A 22,369-nucleotide genomic window follows, 5' to 3' on the forward strand; every position below is an offset into this window, starting at 1 on the left:
AATTGTAAAATTATATTAGACTATCGATTGTACCGATCTCACTAGTTAGGTACTTAAGCTTCTTTTCTCTATTCTACTAATTTCAGTTCAATTTTCATAATACTCAAACATTCTCATTTTGTAACTTATTACGTATTAATAAGTATTTCTATATTGCACCTGTTGGCAAACTCAAAAAAGTATATTTTCAGTTTTTTTTTATACTACGTCGGTGGCAAACAAGCATATTGCCTGATGGTAAACAGTCTCCGTAACCTATAACAGCCTGCAAGTCTAGAATAGTTACATACATGCGCGTTGCCGACCCTAACACTCCGCACCCTTGTTGAGGTCTGGCAACCTACTTACAGGCAGGAACACAACACTATGAGTATTTAATTGTTTTAAAATGACCTTGGGGTCCTAAGAAGAGTAAATACTTTAGTCTCTGGTCTTGATTTCACTGTCACTTTAATTTGACAAGTCAACAAAGCGCACTATGCCCAATGGACAGAGCCCTTATTAGAAAGATTGAGTGAATGAATTGAACGACTACGACGGTTTTATGGTGAATGATTGGCAGCAAGATTTCTTAATGATACCCAATTATGAGGGAAACTATGTTCTCTCTGGTTTTAATTAATTTACTTATAAGTTTTCGAGGTGTGGAGTAGAGTTGCGTTTGTACACGGTATAAAAAAGTCAAATACGGCTTTCTGTGAACCAAAGGTTTCCTTTGGCAGAATTAATCTTTGTGTTCCTTCCTAAGATGTGTTCCTTCTTAAGAAGTGGCGTCACCCAGAATTTTGATGTTTTTTTGCGGTCTCTAACTTTAAGTAAGTATCTAAAAGTTAAAATACTTTGTACCTAATATAACTCCCAATGACTTGAGAACTACAGATCTAATATAATTTGTCCTGGTACTCCGTTATTCATTTAACTCTTGATTAGTTAATAGTATGTATTTGCTCGAAACTTTGTAAAAAGTGTGTACAAAATATTAAGAATAAAGAAATAGGCAGGTATTGAAATGTTCCAGTAGGTCTACCTGGCTTTATCAATTCAACTAAATGGCGCTAAATTAAAGTACCTATTCCTAAATTAAAGTATCTATTACGAAAATATTTCAAACTTGTTAAAACATTTTATTTATGGTTTAACAAGTTTGAAATCTTTTCGATCACCAATTTGACACCTAATATGCTATGCTAAGAATACTAGTTGTCAAATTGGTACGTAGATCGAGTCCGGAACACCTCGCCGCGCTCCGAAACCCAAATAGTCGAAGATCGGCAGGCGACCAAGATAAAATGGGTCACGTTTGCTGAATGCCGAATGAGTTGTGGGGCAAAATCATTACAGAGTGGGAGCCCGAAAACTTGAGTCGTGGATCTGGCAGACTCCGCCGATGACAGAATGAACTGGACTCCTTCTTGAAGGAGTGGCCAGACACAGCGCTGCGGTGGCACCATGATTGCATTTTTATTACTTGTCATGTCATGCGTCACTTTCGAACTTACTTGTTAGAACGTGACAGGCATGGCGACAAATGATAAAGACAGAGATCTGTGGAGAAATTGGGGGAGGCCTATGCCCAACAGTAAGACATGACGGGCTCCAAATAATAATGATATTCTTTACAAATGACGTCCTCTTTTCGTATCTTCGTAAGGCATAATGTTCATTTAAAATGTAGGTATCCGTTTCAATCTTATTAGGACCTTTCATAAACTAATTTTTATAAAGTCTGTCCCGAAGTTGTTTCTGGTCTCGTGCGCCTGTTTGTTCCGGACGTCCCGAGAATGGCCCTCAGACCACGACAACGCGACCTGTTGGCCGTACCGCCGGCGCGCACCGTATCGCGCAGGAACTCGCCGCTGGCCCGCGCCCTCTCACTGCTCAATGCGCTCCTGGCATCGACGCCTGAATGCGATCTATTTGCTTGGCGATGGGCGGCAGTGTATAGTGAATGCTTGAGATTCTGTGAGGCGATGGATGCTAGGTGCTCAACTGTCCCAATTTAATTTGTTAATGTGCCATTATTGTTTTATAATTGTTAATACTTATAATTATTAGTTAGTTTAAGTTTCGTGACGCATTGGTTCAACTGTAATGTCATGTAAACATTTTTATCAATAAAAATAAAAAAAGTAGCTTTTTTTTTGTGTTCCCATTGCTTTCCCAAACAAACGAAAATCATCCCAGTTCGCTATACAACAAGGTGCAAATTAAAAATAGGAATATTTTGTATGGGTAGCCTTATGAAGATGAATAATAAATCTTTACAACTCAATCAAACAGCAATATTAAAAATAATACAATACAGTTACTGCTATGTTAATAAAGAACAGACGCTGCACAGACGATGCCACGTGCCGCAGCTTAGCTCCCCTAAATAAATAATTAAACATATAAATTTTGTGACAACCCTAGCGAGACTGCTATAGTCTATGTTTTGAATAAATAGGGTAAGAAAAGAATTATTAACGATGAAGTGTGGGTGACATTAATATTAAGGCGATGTTTAAGAAAATACATAAATGCTCTTTAAGTTTTGTGAATAATATGTACGACAAAGATTGTACCGAGCTGTAGGGTAGCCCCAAAATAATTATGTAGACATAGATTTTTTGAATGTTGACAAAATATGTTAAAACACCGGACAAGTGCGAGTCGGACTCGCCCACCGAGGGTTCCGTATTTTTTAGTATTTGTTGTTATAGCGGCAACAAAAATACATCATCTGTGAAAATTTCAACTGTCTAGCTATCACGGTTCATGAGATACAGCCTGGTGACAGACGGACAGCGGAGTCTTAGTAATAGGGTCGTGTTTTATCCTTTGGGTACGGAACCCTAAAAAGATATTCCTTGTTATCGATATCGATAACACTTCAATCTATGCATATTACCTACATAAAAATCTAAAACGTTTTACTTATTATACACCCACAAACCTACACATACATTGTAAAGCAACCGGACCGGGAACGTACGTGAACGAATATCATGTACGTGTTGCAGCCTATGTCAATTAATTCCTTTAGTAATTCTACACTTCGCTGTTGAAGTTGAAATAGTACCAGGAACTGAATTACACAAAACTTACAGCGCCGACAGTAGGCGAGTCTCAAGTATTTTTCATGCGAGATTTTATGTAGTTCTACCACATCGGTTAGTTTATAATCTTATTTTATACCAGATTGGTAGTGGCGGTGGTGGTAAGTTGACATTCTATATATTAATGTTTATTACTCTAGAGGCGACACATACGTGTATATTAATACGAAACCGCCTTTTGCTACAAACGTCGTCCTCATTTTCCTCTCATTTATATCTACGAAGTACACTTTAAAATCAAAACCTTAAATTATACAAAAAAAAAACTTTACTACAATCCAAATTGGTAACACTAAAACTACACTTAGCCTAAAAAAACCCACCCTGCATCGTACCTAGCTCAAACTTCCCAATAATGCCTGCAGCATTCCCATGCTGAACTTTTTCTTCCGTGGATATTAACATTATTGAACATATAGTTAGGTATAATATACTATTAAACCGAGTTAGGTATAATATACTATTAAAAAAACTAAAAGATATAGGTATAAGAGGAAATGCTCATGACTGGTTTTGTTCATACCTCACAAACCGCGTCCAGTATGTCGAAATAGAACATCACAATTACAACACTGATACAATACAAAATGTCCAATCACAAATAACAAAAGTAAACCAATCGATACCCCAGGGAAGTGTCCTTGGATGTATTTTATTTCTTATCTACATAAATGATTTACCCAATATAATAAATAGCCCATGTACCTTGTTTGCTGGCGATATTTCTTTTGTTATATCGTGCGAAAACGAACAAACCCTGAACAGCGATTTAAACTCTACATTAGAAGAAGTTGTAACATGGCTTAGTGACCACAACTTACAAGTAAACTTCGAAAAAACGAAAATTATACAATTTAAACCTTTCCAAAAGCGAACATTAAACATCAATTACTCTTACAACAATAATAAAATAGAATCAATAAGTTCAACTGTATTTTTGGGTATTAACATTGACTCAGCCCTTAACTGGAAAGATCACATAAATAAAATAAGTGGCAAATTAAGTAGCTTCATTTATGCACTATATCATCTAAAAAAGTGTACTGACATAAAAATAGCCACAAATGCATACTACGCCTATGCTCACTCTTGGTTACAATACGGAATTATACTGTGGGGAAATAGTCCAAGTGTGAACAATCTTTTTATATTACAAAAACACTGTATTAGAATCCTTGTAAATATTCATCCACTGGAAAGCTGCAAACCATACTTCGTAAAACTAAGAATCCTGACCCTAATCTCCATGTATATACTGGAAGTGTGTCTATTCGTAAAGAATAATGGAAATCTCTTTCCTCAATACTCGCGAGCGGCCCACCTACGACCTAAAACTAGACTAGCCACACCAAACTCTACGCTACAGATGATCCACAAAGGCCCTTTTGGCATGGCCATAAAAATATATAATAAAATCCCAAATGAAATTAAAGAAATAAATAATTTTAGTAACTTTAAAAATTCATTAAAAACTTATCTAGTAAAAAAAAACGTACAACACATTAAATGATTTTTTTTAACGATAATATGGACGAATAACGTCACCGGCACAAATAAGACATACAAATATATATAATATATCATACACCAGCCCTTTCTAATTGGCTTATGCCCATGATGCATGTTATTTCATAAGTTAGTTTTAAGAATATTGCTATACCCTTACAGGGTTCATGTGGAACTGTATTAAATAGTTTTAAAGAACTGTACACTAACATGAGTGCAATAAACAATTCTGATTCTGATTCTAATTCTGATTCTGATATATTTTTTTAATGATTACGGAAACAAACAGCACAATATAATTCTTATAGCCTAAGAAAGGTATTTTTACACATTAGCCAAAACAGTTTCCACTGGAAGTTAATACATACAATTTTGCTCTGAGAATACAACATGCGATTACTTAGATATGAAATATAAAGTATACATAGGTGTAACACAATTAAGAGAAAATAATAGAGAAGAAATAGGTTCAACACATATTGCAAAGAAATGTACAAATGTGCGTAGACTGTAAGTTCCAAATGGTAATTATTTAGTTCCAGTTTAATGTTATTTAACTTAACCAAATAAAGAAATATTGTTTGCACTACTAATTGCGTGTTAGAGATATAAAACTGTTGTAGATTTTAAGTGATCATTTAGCTGGTGCTTTCATTGCAGAAACAAACTGACGAAAATTCAAATGAAATATATCCAGAGAAGTATATTATTTGTTATAAATATTACATGCTCTTACTAGAAACTTATTCTTAACATATCTTTTACCACTAAAAGGAATACATAACAGATTAGTGGATCTAGTTCGAGAGCTAGGACACCGGAACGACACCTTCCCCACGAGATGCTGGGAATCGATAATATTATTCATCAATTTAAACAAATATGTAACATCCCTTTTTTCTCTTCGTGTCTGGAGACTTTCAAGGTGTTCGCAATTATAATCTTTGAATTTATATTTAAGGAAACGAATGAATTTCTTTTGTATGCGTTCTAAAGAGTTTATTATGTACCGAATAGAATGGATCTCATGAGGTGGATGCATACCCCAGATTAGACCTTACGAATGCGTTATAAAGGAGCAATAATGTGTTAGGGTTTTTATAATCTTTGCTTTGGCGAATAATGAATCCAAGCATCCTGTACGCTTTAGCTATTATTTGATCAATATGAGTTACTAGCTGGATCTTGCTGTCAAGATGCACTCCCAGATCTTTCACCTCGCTTACTTTCTTAAGTGTCTGTCGTCCTATTGTGTATTTGTACTGTATAGGTCGAAGTTTTCGCGTAAAAGTAATCACGGAACATTTATCGATGTTTAGATAAAGATTATTTCTTAAACAAACACAGATCTCAAATCTTGAGACAATTTGTTGTATATCAACCATAGCTATCCAGAATTTTTATTATTATAAGAGTTAGGAGCATTTACAAATTTGTATGAAAACTGTTTCCGCAAAACAATAAAAAACAATCGAAAAATAGTAGTATATGGTTAATATACATCAAATTATGTAAAAGTATTTGTCAGAATGTCAATATTCATAGAAGAAAATGGGGACTAGCTAGCTAGCTAAAAACGGCTGCCCCCTTTCCTTTGTTTGTGTGTTTCACTATAGTGATGAAGTGGAAAGAGATATCAGATTTCCTGTAATTTACAACTTCACCGCAAAATTGGCATAGATAAAGGGAGGCCTATGTTCTCCGGTGGACAGAAAAAGTAAAATAAAACGAAAGCTGGATATTTTGGATTTAAAAATGTGATATCTATCCATACGTATAAAAGAATGGCTCTGGTTCATGCAAAGCTACCATAGCATTCTAGATATAATGCATTGTACAAGACTATGCAGTCTTGTAAACGAAGATAAATGAATGAATGGTGGTTTAAAAGGCACTTTATGTTGTATACCCTTATCTAAAGTTACTCTGCTATGTACCTACCTACTCGTATTGTACAAAAAAGTATATTACATACTTTAAAACAATACATTGTATTTTTTATGAGGCATTCTACCGATACCAAACCTACTGTGCCTTGTGCATTATACTCAACCCGAACGAGGCAAAACAATCCGATCGGATTCCGCGACAAAGAATCTGCAATTCCGACACCAGAGGGCAGCACCCCTTAATTAAATGCCTCGAATACGCTCCATTATTAACTGCGACAACCCTATTCAAAACCTTAACGAAATCTCTTTTCGAACAAGCTCCTGTCCTTTATTAAACAACCGCGTGTGACTAGGACGGAAACATTAGGGTTGACGAAAATGGTTTGGTAAGTAGTACGCAATGATATTTGATACTGATACATGAACTTTGAGGGGGCGACCCTAGTTTTTGTTAAGTTTGCAAACAAATCCTAGTTGTTTTATGCTTAGTACTTTTTGTGATTAATTATTAATGAATATTTGTGTTTAAGCTTAACAAATACCTATTCGTGTGTAGGCAAAAGGATTTAAAAGAGGACCACAGGCAATTAATATGGTAAAATGGTATTTTTCGAGAACTTATTTTACTCCTTGTTTTGAACTATGTGAATCGAACTAATGTAAACTAAATTACTTTTTAACAAGCAGAGACGTCTGCGAACGATGCTATTAAGCTTAGAATAAATTTAAAAGTGTAAAAATTACTGTCTTGGGTGAGACTTGAACTCACGGCCTCTGCATCGATACTCCAGCGCTCTGTCATCTGAGCCACCATGACCACATCCCTAGGCAAATAATAATGTAATGTAAACTATGTGAAATGACGCTAATATAAAGTTAAGTTATGAACTGAATTAAATATCATGTACCAAGGCTCGGAAACCGGTAAAATTTCCAAACCGTTACCATGTACTTGGCGCCAAACCTTATTATTATTAAACCGTTATTTTAAAACCGCTTTTTCTGAGAATTGTCTAATTAACGGGTTTAGAGCAATAAAAACCGGTTTCTTCCTGTGTAATATCACTGTTTGTTTTTGAGGCACACCACCATACCGGCTGGCCGTATCGTCGCTCGTCAAATAAATCGGTTTTATAGGTTACAATAAAGTTCTTAAAACGGTCGCGTTCTCATAAGCCGGTATTTACCGGTATTTTTAAAACCGGTTCCGAGCCTTGTCATATACTAAAGGTAAAGTGAAGAAGCCCTTTAATGGTGAAGGCCAGAATCGAATCATCATCAGCTATCGCGGCTGAAGATACTTTAGAATGGCGTAGAATACAACTTGTGCTGCTTGAATCGTAGGATTTTACATGTTTGTACCTATGTGTGGTGAACGCTTCATATTAGTTCGCGCGAATTTCACTCACGCGACCGCGCGATCAAACATATTGAACTCGAATAGGTGTCCTAATTGACAATCGCGCGACCAATTAGGACACCTATTCGAATTCAATGTGTTTGATCGCACGTTCATGCTTCACTTGTCACTTGCGATAATCGCGTAGTCGCGTTGTATTAGGACGACCCCTAATGTGGTGTCTGTGTAGTCTGTGCTTTGGTTCCATCGCCACTGATGCGATCGCACATATCAGCGCGTCTTACATATCTATTGGATAAGTCGAACAGGTTTTCTTCAATACCTGAGGGAAGCACACGGCGACTTTTTGCAGCGATTCAGTAACGATACAAGATACCTCTCTACCTTACATAATCGGTGTAAGGTAGAGAGGCAAGGTAGAAGGAAGGAGCATAAACTCCATATACCAATAATTGTCCAACAAAAGACCATAAATAGATGGCGCTACAATACCTAGAATACTTAAGAAAAAAATCTAATCATAGACAGCGCACTTCACTCCGTCAATAACGCCTAGGTTCTTAGCTACTCTAGTGCTACTCTGGAGAGATTTAGAACTATTATTTATAATTGGCAGCTGGACACTTTTGCAACAGTTCTGCCTAAGGAGATTTTGTTCCTTGCCTCTACCTTCCATAGTCCCGATGCTTTCGTTGGTAACTTTTTCTGGCAAATACGAGAGATTGGTAGAATGCAATATCGATATGACAATTATCGATAAGTATGTACCTCAACTGTATAGAGAATAACATTGATTAAGAAAATATCTACCGAGAAATAGTAGTAGGTAGTAGCCTATCTTCTTTAATATGTTAGTATTTTTATTGACATCAGGGTACCTGAATATGATGTATACAATAGTTTACGTTTTAATTTTTTTTTTTTTTTACAATTAGTAAAATTTATTGGGAAACATACAGCACATAATAAAACAAAATGGTAAAAACTAATCTAAATTAAAATATATCTAAATAAGGCCCCCGCGGCATTGTGCCAAAGATGCTGGCAGCATTCCCTCGCTGAATGGCAATACTTATGCGCTGCGAGAGAAAGCTGCCAGCTCTCTGGTCACCGGTAGAATCTATGAGCCTTTTAATAGGTACTATAAATTGCAGAAATATATATGTTGGTTTGATTTATATTCTTGTAATATTTCGGTGAGTTACAACTTTTTATAATTTATTTATCCGCTACTTTTGATGCTGACTGTACTCTCGCACACGTAAACACGATTCTGAATCGCGATTATCGCGCTACTGAATAGCTGCAAAAAGTCGCCGTGTCTATCTCACTCAGATAAGACTCTAAGATTCTAACCTCGCTCCAATTGGGCAAACCGGAGGACGCCCTTGGAGGATTTAACAACTAGGAACGCATTGTCTGTAATTTTCTGCACAAAACAGTCTGCCGATTTTTGCGGGGGAGGGTCACGTCAAATGTAACGTATAAATAGCCATGTTAGATAAACGTCAGTCCATACAATACGTATGACCATTGGCCGTGGATTTCGACAGAGGGGTAAGCTCGGTTAAAGGCGACTACGGCTATTAAATCCTTCAAGTGGACGCCCCGCCACTTATTGTTTAAATAACGGCACTATTAATTTCCGCATTGTTGCATTATAATATAATTATTATTAAAATTTCGATACACAAGTGTTCCCTCGCGGCACGGGAACGCAATATCCGGCTGTCGATCAGGAGCTGTGTTCAGATTATTGTAATATTATTATAATTTGATATTAACCTCTTTGTATCAATATCTGAGGGCGATCGAGATGCACTGTTTAATAGTGTTAGACCAAGATAAGTCTGCAACGATTTTCACAGCAAGCAAGCAAGTGTTATTTTAAACGTCAAACTTATTTGAAATTTGGCTGAAAATAACACTTGCACTGTGTGTGCAATCAAAATCATTGCAGACTTATGTTGGTTTAACAAATTAATGTGAACGTTCTTTTTTCACAAAATCACCTTTTCCTTTCATAAGTAGTCCGTTTGTTTTTTTTTTGACGTTTGAAAGAAAATTTATTCTGCAAGTAAAAACACAATATAAATTAAAACTAAAATATTACTAAATTAAATCTAGAATAAAACTAAAATAAATCTAAAAATGGCCCCTGCGGCATAGTCCGTTTGTTATATTATGTATAAAAATTTAATGATTTTGTGTTTTATCTTGTTATTATTTAAATTGATTTGACGACCACAATATAGATTCTTATAATTTGACATGAATATAATTCGTAGGTACTGTAATCATATGTTGTGAAATAAATAAATCTTATCTTATCAACGTGTAGTTTAGGCTTTAATGAACACATTTTCATAGGTTTTATAAAAACTTACATACAAACAACTTTTTTTTTTCATAGCCTATTTTGTGTCCCACTGCTGGGCAAAGGCCTCCCCTTTTTTCCGCCACTCATCACGGTTTGAAGTATGTTCCCGCCAGTCTCTGCAAAAAGCGTCGAGGTCATCCCGCCATCGCTTTTTTGGTCTGCCTCTGGACTTTTTTTAGGTTAGGTTAGGTTTAAGATGTTTATTTCTCAAAAGATTATATTATTATTATTCCCTTTATTTATTTTTGGTCTTAGGCTAGGTCATTTATAATATGAATATAAAAGTAAAATATAAAAACACTTACAAAACAATACAAAATATATATAAACACATTATAAAAAACCTAACCTAGGGTGCCGCCAGCAGCGGGGCAGGGCCCAAGCTTAATAATATTATTATTATTATTAAGATTAAGATTTTTATTCAATTAAAATAATTTCAATTGGAGTGGAATCCCGCCTTTACACACACTTTATTCACTGAAATATCCAACGGGTAGAAAGTTTCAATAGCCAGACAGCCTACGTTATTCAGCTATAAACCTCACCCCCAGACTATTGAAATGTTTCCGAACGCATTTTCTCATAAAACTCACGTTCGGAGACACGGTAGGTCCACATAGATAGCTATTCACTAGATACTGCATTATGAAACTTAGATGACATGTGCTCATCGCTCATATATGTAAACAAGCACAAGTTTCGATAGTCAGATATTGTAAGTAATAAACGACTATGAAACTTTTATTATAAATTAACATCATCATTATTCTTGTGCGCCCCTGTGCAGCATATAGCTGCAAACCTTCATACTTAAAATTACTTTTATACATATTGATATAAAACAGCCCATAACCCAGCACAATTTTTCATTATCTTCATTTTAATTGTGAACTCACTAGCAACGTTTTAGTTATACGTATAAAAGGGTATATGTTATAGGTATCATATTGGACTTGAGATCATGTGGTCTCGTGAGATGATGATCATCTGCAGTGATGGGACAATAACATACGTATTTATGATCGACACAGTTTACCTACGGACGTGACGGATAAGACGTATATTTCTGTCGAGAATAGTGATGCTTGCGTCATGCCGATAACAGCGTCTACGATTCTTTCGCTGACTAGAATCCTGGAGAAAATCGGTGGTTGGCGCGCGCGGGTCGTTTCAATTTATCTGCTCTATCTATTGCTGCGAAAAGATCTGTACACGTACAAGACGGCACGTATTCAGCACGCGTCCCTAATGCACTTCGGGCTCGATTCAGTGCATTTGTTGGATATTCTATCAATTTGATGGAAATTGTACGTGATATATTTTGTGGTATCGTTGTCTTTTCCGTAATGACACTTCTAGATATTTTTTTGAAAAATTTAATAGAAGACTCATAGTGTTGTTTTCCTGCCAGTGAGTAAGGTTGCCAGAGCTCAACGAGGGTGCGGAGTGTAAGGGTCGGCAACGGATAAATTAAATAGTGTTTCAGTTATTTCTGCTTAAAATGCATTCAGCATTTTGTTATATAGTTTCATAGACATTACAAAAGGCCTAGTTGAAAGCATCTTAAGTCGCGAGGCTGGTAGTAAAAGTATGTTTTTGTAGCGCATTGTACGATTGCTTAGTATATAATTCGGGGTATTTTCTATCAAACCTGCTCATTTCTAGAATATATACAAAGAAAGGTGAGAATAGTAAAGTAGGGTTTGCAGCTGTCAATTTGTTTATCATTAACTAAAATTAGAATAAATTTCTGGAGAATGAATAATTGCTGGCGGTCATTACAATGCCTTAAAGCTGTAAAATTAAACTTCTATTTATAATGAATTAGTTCTGACCCAGTTGGCTTATTTTAATTGAGATACCGAGTTCCCAGTTTTAGAGCAGGTCAACTGGTCGATCCAAGTCGGATTTAACTTTAACGACAAAGCTTCGTGATTTACGACTATTTGTTCACGAATTCCGCTGTTGTTGTGAAATAGTTAATTATAATAAACATTCTGGAAACAGGTTAACCCATTCAGCGCTAAACACGACACTTTGTCGTTTTCCCTCTACGAAGCATTTCCTCTATATACCGGGAAACCTATGTTATCGGCTACGACGTAGCGCTATGACCGTAGCACAGCGGTGAATGTGTTAAAGGAAATATATCTACTATCGAGCTACGGTCGCAGAGCAGATTCATGCTGGAACTAGCCGGGTCCGGGCCGAAGCTTCCGACGGTCTTTTTCTATGACAGATGATACCCGATGCTTTCTATAGAAAACTGAAGTGGTTGTAGCGTGAGTAATCAGGTGCGTATCCATTAGTAGCGGCGAGTGAAAATTCTGGCTAGGCAACTCGGAACAAAAAAACACCTTAACATTATGTACTTTTTTTTCATGATAAAAGTGAGGCGTGCGCAAGGTGTGTCCTTGGGCGCGAGCTTTTGCAGTTAGTGTATAACCACCTTTGCCATACTATTATCGTATTATCAATTCCAAGGTAATGTAATACGTAGTGTTTTCATTATGGATATATTTTTAATTTTAATGATGATATATAAGTTTGGTTTATGTAGCAATAAATTTTAGGCAAGCCGGTGGGAATCGAGTTGTATGGACCCGCCGCCCCTGGTATCCATTAGAGCAGCCTCGACTTGAAGCAAACAGCCTCAGTCTGAGGCTGCTCGCTCTGAGGCATAGACTCGCGGCATATTACGGACGAAGCTGAGGCTTGATGCACAATTCCGCACAGTGCGAGCCAGTTTAAAGCAAAAGTGCGACAGCACCAGATAGGTAGCTGCTTCTTTAGTCAGTAAGATTTAACAATAGTCATTTCATTTAACGGATCCCAGAGAACACGATGACATCCGTATAATTTTATTGATTTAACTGAAGTCCATTGCGACTTCAGCCGATACACCCGTGTCCATCAAATGCACGGCGCGAATGAGGCTCCTTTAATAAATAAATAATAAAAAAGCTTTTATTGTTGACAATATAAAGCACGCAAAAGCTTGAATGTAAAGCCTTTGAGCACGGCAAAAAAACTGACAAAGTATGGCTCGGCTCGCGGCGACGAAATTGCGATATGCGACGGATCGCGGCGTGCCTCAGGTTGAGGCAACTTGCGCGGCCTCGGAAGAGGCAGCCGCTCGACTCGAGGCTGCCTCTAGTGGATACGCGGCGAAACGGCGATCCTTTATAGTGACACTCCCTCACTTTTTTTGGTTCAACTCGGTGGTAGGTTAGCTTAGACGGTAGCTATTCGACGAATCCGAAGTTATATTCTAAACTTATGACTACAAGAAAATTAAAAATGTGTTGGGCAATAAAATACAATGTGACATTGAGAATATAGATGCTAAGCTCGCGATGTCTAGAAGGTTTCCCGTTTAGATAAAAATCTAATACGAATGCAGTTTTTTCGGCTTCCGTTGGCACTCTTTCCCAATTAGCGCATCAGTCATATTATGCAAGCTAGATCCAGTTTTAGATAATTATAACGAATGTCGTTGTATTTACAGTTTCTGCTGTATTTGAGTGGTACCTATCGTAGTACTATTTATGAAAGATTTTATCTACCTAATGTATGGTTATTGTAATGAGACAAATTAGATTCCACCAAAAACATTTTCATGTAAAATGTTGCCAAGACGAAACCGTAAGGCTCGCATTGTCTAAAAGTTATCAGATCTCTTGAGCCAAGCTTCGAACTCTAGAAACCCTAACTTCACAAACTCTACACCTCAGTGAAAATATGGGGCTTGGCCGTTTTGTTACTACAAGAACCATTGTATAACAAAGCAGTGAACAATTTTTTCCCCTTATGCCCATGTGACAGTAGCCACACTCCAAGACTCAAAATCATGTATAAGTAATTAAAATATTCCCCTTCCCCGCGGTTTTCATCGATTTTTGACTAGCTTTGAGTCGTTACTCCTACATTTGCACTATAGATAGAATTCTAAGACAAACGGCTATCGGTTCTTTAATCTTTTATCTCCATTCTGGTCTGTGGGATTTTGAAAGAAATGAACACTTATTTTTTTTTTTTTTTTAAATTGTCTATACATTTTTTTCGTCACTAGACTGCTGTGAAGGATTTTACATGTACAAAATCTACACATTTGGGTTCATCTTTGATGTCTCTAACTGGTCAGAGATTTTAATTTTACACTAATTAATACAAAAGTTATGGCCAATAACCAGTTTTTTGGCCTAAAATTGTCCAACTTTGATGCCAAATTTCTCGAACACAGTAAACTTTAAAGTAAATATGGTATACTATACTGCTTACAACCGTTGCTGTTAATATGATAAGCTACAAAAAACGTTAGAAAACTAAAAGATTCAGATCGAACGTCATTTGCGTTAGGGACCCCCTTAAGAGGCTGTCAATACCTAAAGCGCGCACACTGTCTATTTGTATCGGAGTAAATGAAATAGCACTGTCGCATGTTACTGGGCCTGGGCAAGGGAATAATAAGAAAAATATTTAAATAAAAAAAAGTGGATTATTAGTGTAATATTTTACTCAACCACGGTTTAGATATAAATGTTTTGAAATTGTGATTTTAATTGCAGACCCATAAGTCAAAACAATAAAGACATAAAACCGTTTAATTGTGATTTTAAGATCAATCTTTGCAATTATTTTCTATCGAGCCGATTTCGTTCAATCATGTATCGAGTACAACCACGGTCTTTGAAATATAATTAATATGAACATATATTTTTCTTACAAGACTAAAACAAATAGTCTTTCTTAAAAAAACTGTTTAAGTAACATCAATTTCAAGGACATTGGATGTTGACAGCCTCTTAAGAGAAAAGAAGCATATGAAATCCGAATGAGGTATCTAACTGTAATTATACCTACTTAACAATAAACGTATTAATTATAATAGCCCGAGTTAGCTTAAACAGACCAGTCTCCACAAACAGCACCCGTTCACGAGTATGACACGTATTATCTCAGCCATCGCCTACCTCAACCTTCATTCGGGAAAGTGGCGACCCGATCAACTTAACTCATACAATCACTTGAGTACTGCGAATTTTGACATTGCACTTTCGACTCGCGGTTCCACCTCTTGGTAATAGACAAAAGGGTTCAATGTTCACGGAACCGAAGATAACAAAGCACTAATTAGCACTCAAGACGGGCGCAGCCGCGGCAGACGCTAGTCTAACGACGTTAGTGCCTGAAAGCACTACGTATTGTAATTGTGTTTAAAGTTCTGGGCTTGTAGTGTGAGACTTCCTTTATACTACTATACAAGGTGCCCATGTACTACGCATTTCTGAGGCCAAACGGAGACAAAAAAAAATAGTTTTGGGTTTTTTTCAGAAGTTCATAAAAAAAAACTATTTTTTGTATGTATAAAATGTAAACGCTATTTGTAAAACTAAATAAATAACTAAATAAGGATATTAAATTTGGACTAGGTCCCATAGTGGCATTGGCGTTTTGCATTAAGTAAAAATAAAAAGGTGTTTTTTTAAGTGGCTTTAACTCTGAAATTAGGCGAATTCCAAAAAAGTTTATAGGACATTTTATTCTTCATATATGCACACTATGCACAGGAATATACTGTTAAAATCTCTCGCAATGCTCACGAGCACGGTGTATAAGGTGCTAATAAACTAGCTACCGAAATTTTAAGACATGTTACTTTACATTAAAACAATTCATTTGAAATAGAAACTAAGAAAACTTTTCATATGTTTTTTTTATTTTATTATCCGAACAAAAAAATTATTAAGCCGTCTAAAAATAATCATCATGATGTGCACAAAAGTGAAATTCGGTCGAGTTTGCAGCGGACTCTTAAGAATAGATTGTAGAAAATGTACAAAATTTTGTACGAGAGGTCTTATGAGATAGGTAAGAAGAATTAAAATTAAATTAGAAAGCTAACATAGCCTTTAAAAAAATTTGTAACTAATCTTACATATATTATATGGGTATAATACCTGAAATAAATAGTTCAATTCAATTAACTTCACAATATAAATCCACCCAAAGCCATAGATCCTCAATAACCTTGTCTTAAGACGAAATTGGAAGACCTGCACGAAATCGTCTTTTCATACAAAAGTAGTCTTCATTTTTTAAATTAACATAATTGTTTTTTTTTTTTACACAATTTGTTGTATATCAACCACAGCTATGCCCCTATGTTGGAATTTTTAATTATTATAAGAGTTAGGGAGCATTTAAACATTTATATGAAATATGTTTTTCGCTCCTAATTTATATAATAATAAAACACAGCCGTCCCTTTTCCTCTTAATTCAATGAAAAATCTTTTTAGGTAGTAAGTAATAAATATTTCATTGTAAAACTTTTTTCTCATGATTATCATCTAAATACTTACCTATAGAGAATAAAACATACAATATTGCTATCATTACGATAAATAAGTTAATAGGTAAATAACAGATAATTACTATTATCAACAAATTATTTTGATGTCAGATATGTCAAATATTTCATAATTGCCACTTGTAGATTATAATCTTATTTAATAATCTAGCTCATCCAATGACCCAAAACAAAACACATAATTATTAAGACACTTTAAGCAACGCTTGTATTTTTTAAGAAATTAATATAAGGTAAGATAAGCTACATGTAACTAATTAGCTAATTACTTAATCTGATGACTCAAACAGGAAGACTGTGAAGTTACGAGATAGATTCGCACAACCTAACTCTGCGTGGCATTTTCAATGACAAAGTGTGCCAATGTCATCATTAAAAAAACCTCTATGAAAATATAAGATAAAAAAACCTAAAGGTAACAAAATAAATTCAGTATAAACCCGGTATTAAAGATGTTTTAAAAAGTATTATTCTGAATGCATTTGCAAAACCCAGCAACAAAACACTATCTTAAAAGATATTCAAATAAATAATAGCATTAAAAGGCTAGTGAAATGCGAAAGTCAATTTCCACGATAGCAATATTTTTCACGAGCCGCTAGTGGGATCAGAACTTAGAAAATGCAGCTGGATTTGATATTTTTCAATAGTTAATATTAAAGGATATTCTTGCACAAATTATTTGTATCCGTGAATTGCTGTAATTGGCTCTGTATTGCTATTAAATGTATCGTTTATAGCTGTTGGAATTCCTTTTATAAATAAATCGACTATGCCCCAAAGTAGGCTCAATAAGGCTTATGTTGCCGGTAGTTACACATACACTTCTACTCTTTATTTCAATGGACGAAAGATAAAACACGAGTCTATCGACTCAGGACATATCCGGAAAAATTAGAAGCTATACTAAAGTTTCCTAGGCCAAAATGTTTACTGATGATTGTTTTATAGGACTGGACAGCTGTTACAAACGGTTTTTCAAAATCTCTTCGATGTCGCACCGCTAAATGATATACCAAAAAGGAAAAAAAATAGAAGAAAAAATTCCAATCCAAGGAACACAACAAATATATGGATTAATACCACAAATACCTAACTTATGAAGTAAGTAAGTTATAAAGACTTTATTGTATGAGACAATAATAGGTTACTGATCATCGTTGGTCCCTTTCCATCATACCAATACGTCGGAAAGGGACAAACGATGATCAGCGGCATCGTGACTTTAGTAGACGTTTATGAATAAGAGGGTAAATGAATCAACACTTAGTCTGTGAACGTACTCGCAGTGCATCTCGTACTTATTGGTGCGAGTGATATCAAGTTAAGATATCTAATGTCCGAATCAGGTCCTGGTTGAGATAAGAAAGGTACAATTTGAAGAGGATCCTGTCCGTGGTGCCCGTTATCGTATGTATGCTCCTTTGGACATAGAATGAAAATGTAGATGCGACATTCTTTTTTACCTAATTTGAAGCATCTCATTGCGTTACTCATTTCCATCTAAGTATTGTACCATATGAGTGTAATTCTTACACACACTTGACAAAAAGAAGTAAGTTTTGGTTACCAGAGTAGTGTTGAGTTGTGATATTAGGCTAGGGGCAATGCTTGTATAAAACCTACTGGTTTAATCTATCGGTTGAGAATTATCACTTGCCATCGATTAAAAGTGTTTTTTTTTTTTGCAAATAAAATAGGATCTACCATTGCGGATTGTAACGGCCTCCTAGCCAAGTCGGTAGTGACCCTGCCTTCGAAGCAATGCCAAATTAATGCCATTTATTTATGTATTCATCACCGATTTGTTTCTGAGTTATAAATGTTTATCTATATACATTTATCGTCGTCTAACACACAACACAAGCCTTATTAAATTTACTGTGGGCCTAGGTCGATTTGTGTAAGATTTTCCCATAATATTTAGTTATTTATCGCGGAGCCTAGGGTAGTATCTGGCCATTGTTCCTATGTTCTTTGCTTGCCCCAGTTTGACTTTAGCATAATCTAAATGTCTAATGAAATCATTTTATTACCAAAGGCATAAAAGGTTGAGATCCCCTACTAAACAGCAGTGTTGACCGAACGTTAATTAGAATTGACAATTGACCATTACAAATTTAACCGTAAATTGTGACCGTCCGTTACGGTGTACGGTTCAATTTGTAATGGTTAATGGTCAATTCTAATGAACGTTCGGCCAACACTGATAAACAGCACCATACCTACCGCTTCAAAAGCAATGTCCCTTCTACCATTTTTATGTTAGTTATTGAGCACGTCAGGGGTGGAAAGGAATGCTTCCGTAGATTTGATCTATTTACGACCCGGACTTTTACGGCTTTTTTACGCTTTTCAATCGTGACCCCGCGGCCCTCATGCAGGACCCAGTTAAGTACGTTTAGATGATTTATTGATTATTTAGGGTTGTTTGATTCCTTAAATAGGGGTTCAAGTCCCTTTGAGAGATGATATTTATGATTTTGTTGGAGAGTTTTCATGAAAGTGGGTAAAATCTTTATTGAAAAGAGGGTATAATAATATACATTAATTGAATAAAATTAAATTATGACTACTTATAAAATAAAAGTACTAAAACTAAACGTACCTAGAAAAAATATAAATACCTAAAAATAACCCTGCAGGCACAAATCAGAAGCAAATCACGCAGGCAGCATTTCCGCGCTGTATCGCTATGGCAAGTCTTTGCGCGAGAAAGCTGCCCGCGCGAGGGTCTGCCTCCCTCAATCGTTTTCCAAGCTCCCTGTGGAGCCCACGCGCACATTTGCCCCACGGACCAAGTATCTAGACACCAAAAGCTACGAATTCGTAGTTGGTGCCGAGACAGCTATATTTATTAATTTTGAAAGGTCATGTTTAGGAATCCTATGGAAAATAATTGGAAATGTACTCGCCGACATAACCGTTTAAAAATAATACAATTAACACATAAGAAATGATTACCTACTACATTAATAGCAGATTGTTAACCAAGGTACGAAAGGCCCTCATTTCTGTCGAGGTAGTTTGGATACTACAATACGTAGGCATGACCATTACTCTCCTCGACAGAAATGAGTACCTTTCACCCGAGCTAAACACTTTACTTTTAATTTGGAATACGAAGAAAGAAAAATATATGTGTGTTTAAAAAAACATGACTAAGTATACATTTTGCTATAGTATTTCTTGAGGGTACTTTCAATTAACAAATAAGGTAAAAGTATCGTCAATGTACAACTAATCCATTTAATATCAAATTTTAATTGCTTCTTGTAATATAAACTAATAAACGGGAAACTTAAATGCTCTAGTGCAGATACGTATCATCTTATGCACACTTTGTAGAACGACAACTACCCACTTTTAAAGCATGAGAGATGAAAAAAAAATTGATTAATAATAGCTTTTTAGCGATTATATGTATCTAATATGGTCAGCTCTAGGTATTTTTAGTATTCTATCTACACACATATCATAAACCCTTCTATGATGCCTTCAAAATCCGTAAATAATGGCCAACATTACGATAAACTGTTTTGTTACAACAAATTTCTTATCTGTGATAATGTAGACAGGTACGTCCTTAAACTACGTCCAAAAGAGCGGGTATGGGCATTGTGAATGTCATCTCGCTTTGTGTGGTAGGCCACAGCCAGTGGATGTCATTCTAGATCTAGAGCAGAGCCCAACTGGGGAAGTACCTCCACCTTCCAGAAATCAGCAGCCAAATAGCACTAGACCCTACTCATAGTGTTTTGTGCCTGCCAGTGAGTAAGGTTGCCAGAGCTCAATGAGGGGGGGGGGGTTTAGGGTCGGCAACGCGCATGTAACTCCTCTGGAGTTGCAGGCGTGCATACGCTACGCAGACTGCTTACCATCAGGCGGGCCGTATGCTTGTTTGCCACCGATGTAGTATACAAAAAAATGTAAGTTATAGCTTCATAACTACAACAAAATCTATTTGGTTATGCATTCAAATTTGGAACATCTCCGAAATAAAAGCAATTCGATTTGACCACTATTCTAATTATCAGTCGAGATGCCTTTTTGTTCGAAATGAAATGTCAATTACTTACATACAATTTTGACATATCTCGCATGTTAGTTTGTATCGAATGATACGGAAATAGGCCCCCGACTCTAATTTGTCTCTGAATTAAAAAAAAAAACTACATGCGTGAAAAAAGTTTTTATTTACCGTCATTTGACGTACACTTTATCTTTTAATTCGTTTTAAGTATAAAATAAATATGTTTTGTTGTTTTTAAGGTAACTATAGCAAAAATTTCGTGTAAAATAAGCGATAAAAATATTTCGGTGACGCCACCACATATCCGCGAGTTCCGCCAAGAGAGCAACGATTTGGCAACGATGCCCTAACGGAGGCTGTAATTTGGGTTAGTGAATATTTCATAGAAAGTTTATAATATGTGTGTAGATAAAATAGTGTATGTAACTGTACATAATTAGGTATTAAAACACTCGTGTTATCTTCTAAGAAACTCACTTCACTCGTGCATTGTAATGCCTTTTATTATGTAGCAGTCACATAAATAAATAATAAATAAATAAATATTATAGGACATTATTACACAAATTGACTAAGTCCCATAGTAAGCTCAATAAGGCTTGTGTTGAGGGTACTTAGACAACGATATATATAATATATAAATATTTATAAATACTTAAATACATAGAAAACACCCATGACTCAGGAACAAATATCCATGCTCATCACACGAATAAATGCCCTTACCAGGATTTGAACCCGGGACCATCGGCTTCGTAGGCAGGGTCACTACCCACTAGGCCAGCCCGGTCGTCACATAAACTACTATTATCTACCCAATTCCATTACTCTCAATCTTTCATTACTCTTAATTCAACCCTATTTTTAAATTAATAATAAAAAAAAATGTCAAGCAATTAATCCAGTTCCTACAACCCTTATCTTAGAAACATTTACACTGATAAACTGATCTTTTACCCACCCTTGCGAATGTATAAAAAGGTTCAAGTTAAACGGGTAGATAACGGTAAGAAGTTACCCTCATTTTTAACCAAGAGTATTTCAACTCGAAAAAGTCGGGGATAGCCTGAATTTATAACACGTACTTTAAAATATATAAATCTTAGGAAGCGCGAAATTAAATCATGAATATGAATTATTACTTCACGTCTTTCGATTTGGCTTATACAGTCTATAATGCATGTTATAGAAGATTTTTGTTTCGTTACATAAGTGAATGTTATAGAAGATTGTTAACCAACGGATGAAATGAAAGGCATTTTTTACGTCGAATACGAGGAAAGTAAAATATATTTTAATTGCAAATACATTGAAATAAATGTTAGTTTTGTATATATTTTCTTTTAGTGAAAATAATATTTTTACGCAACTTTATTTATTATGAATTGAATGGATATGGATATATATTTCTTGGTAAAACTGTTGCTTTGATGTTTTACTTTAGCGAATGGGCACCAACGGTAAAGTTAGAGTTCCCTAATACAGTTAAGATTAAGATATACAGTTTTGACAACCCAAATTTTTCGTAAGTATATTGTATTTCTTATCTTTCTTTAATTGTCTACATGTTTTATCCGTTAATGGTTGGTATGTGCAATAAAGTTTAAAATAAATAAATATTGTATTAATAAATAAAATACAGCAGAACCAGAAAGTAGAAGGCTTACCGCGAACCACGTCCGATGTTTTGCCTCCCTGTCACACTTACGTAGAAACTTACAAGTG

The sequence above is a fragment of the Cydia pomonella genome, chromosome 12 (assembly GCF_033807575.1).
Source record: "Cydia pomonella isolate Wapato2018A chromosome 12, ilCydPomo1, whole genome shotgun sequence".
In the NCBI taxonomy this organism is placed as follows: domain Eukaryota; kingdom Metazoa; phylum Arthropoda; class Insecta; order Lepidoptera; family Tortricidae; genus Cydia; species Cydia pomonella.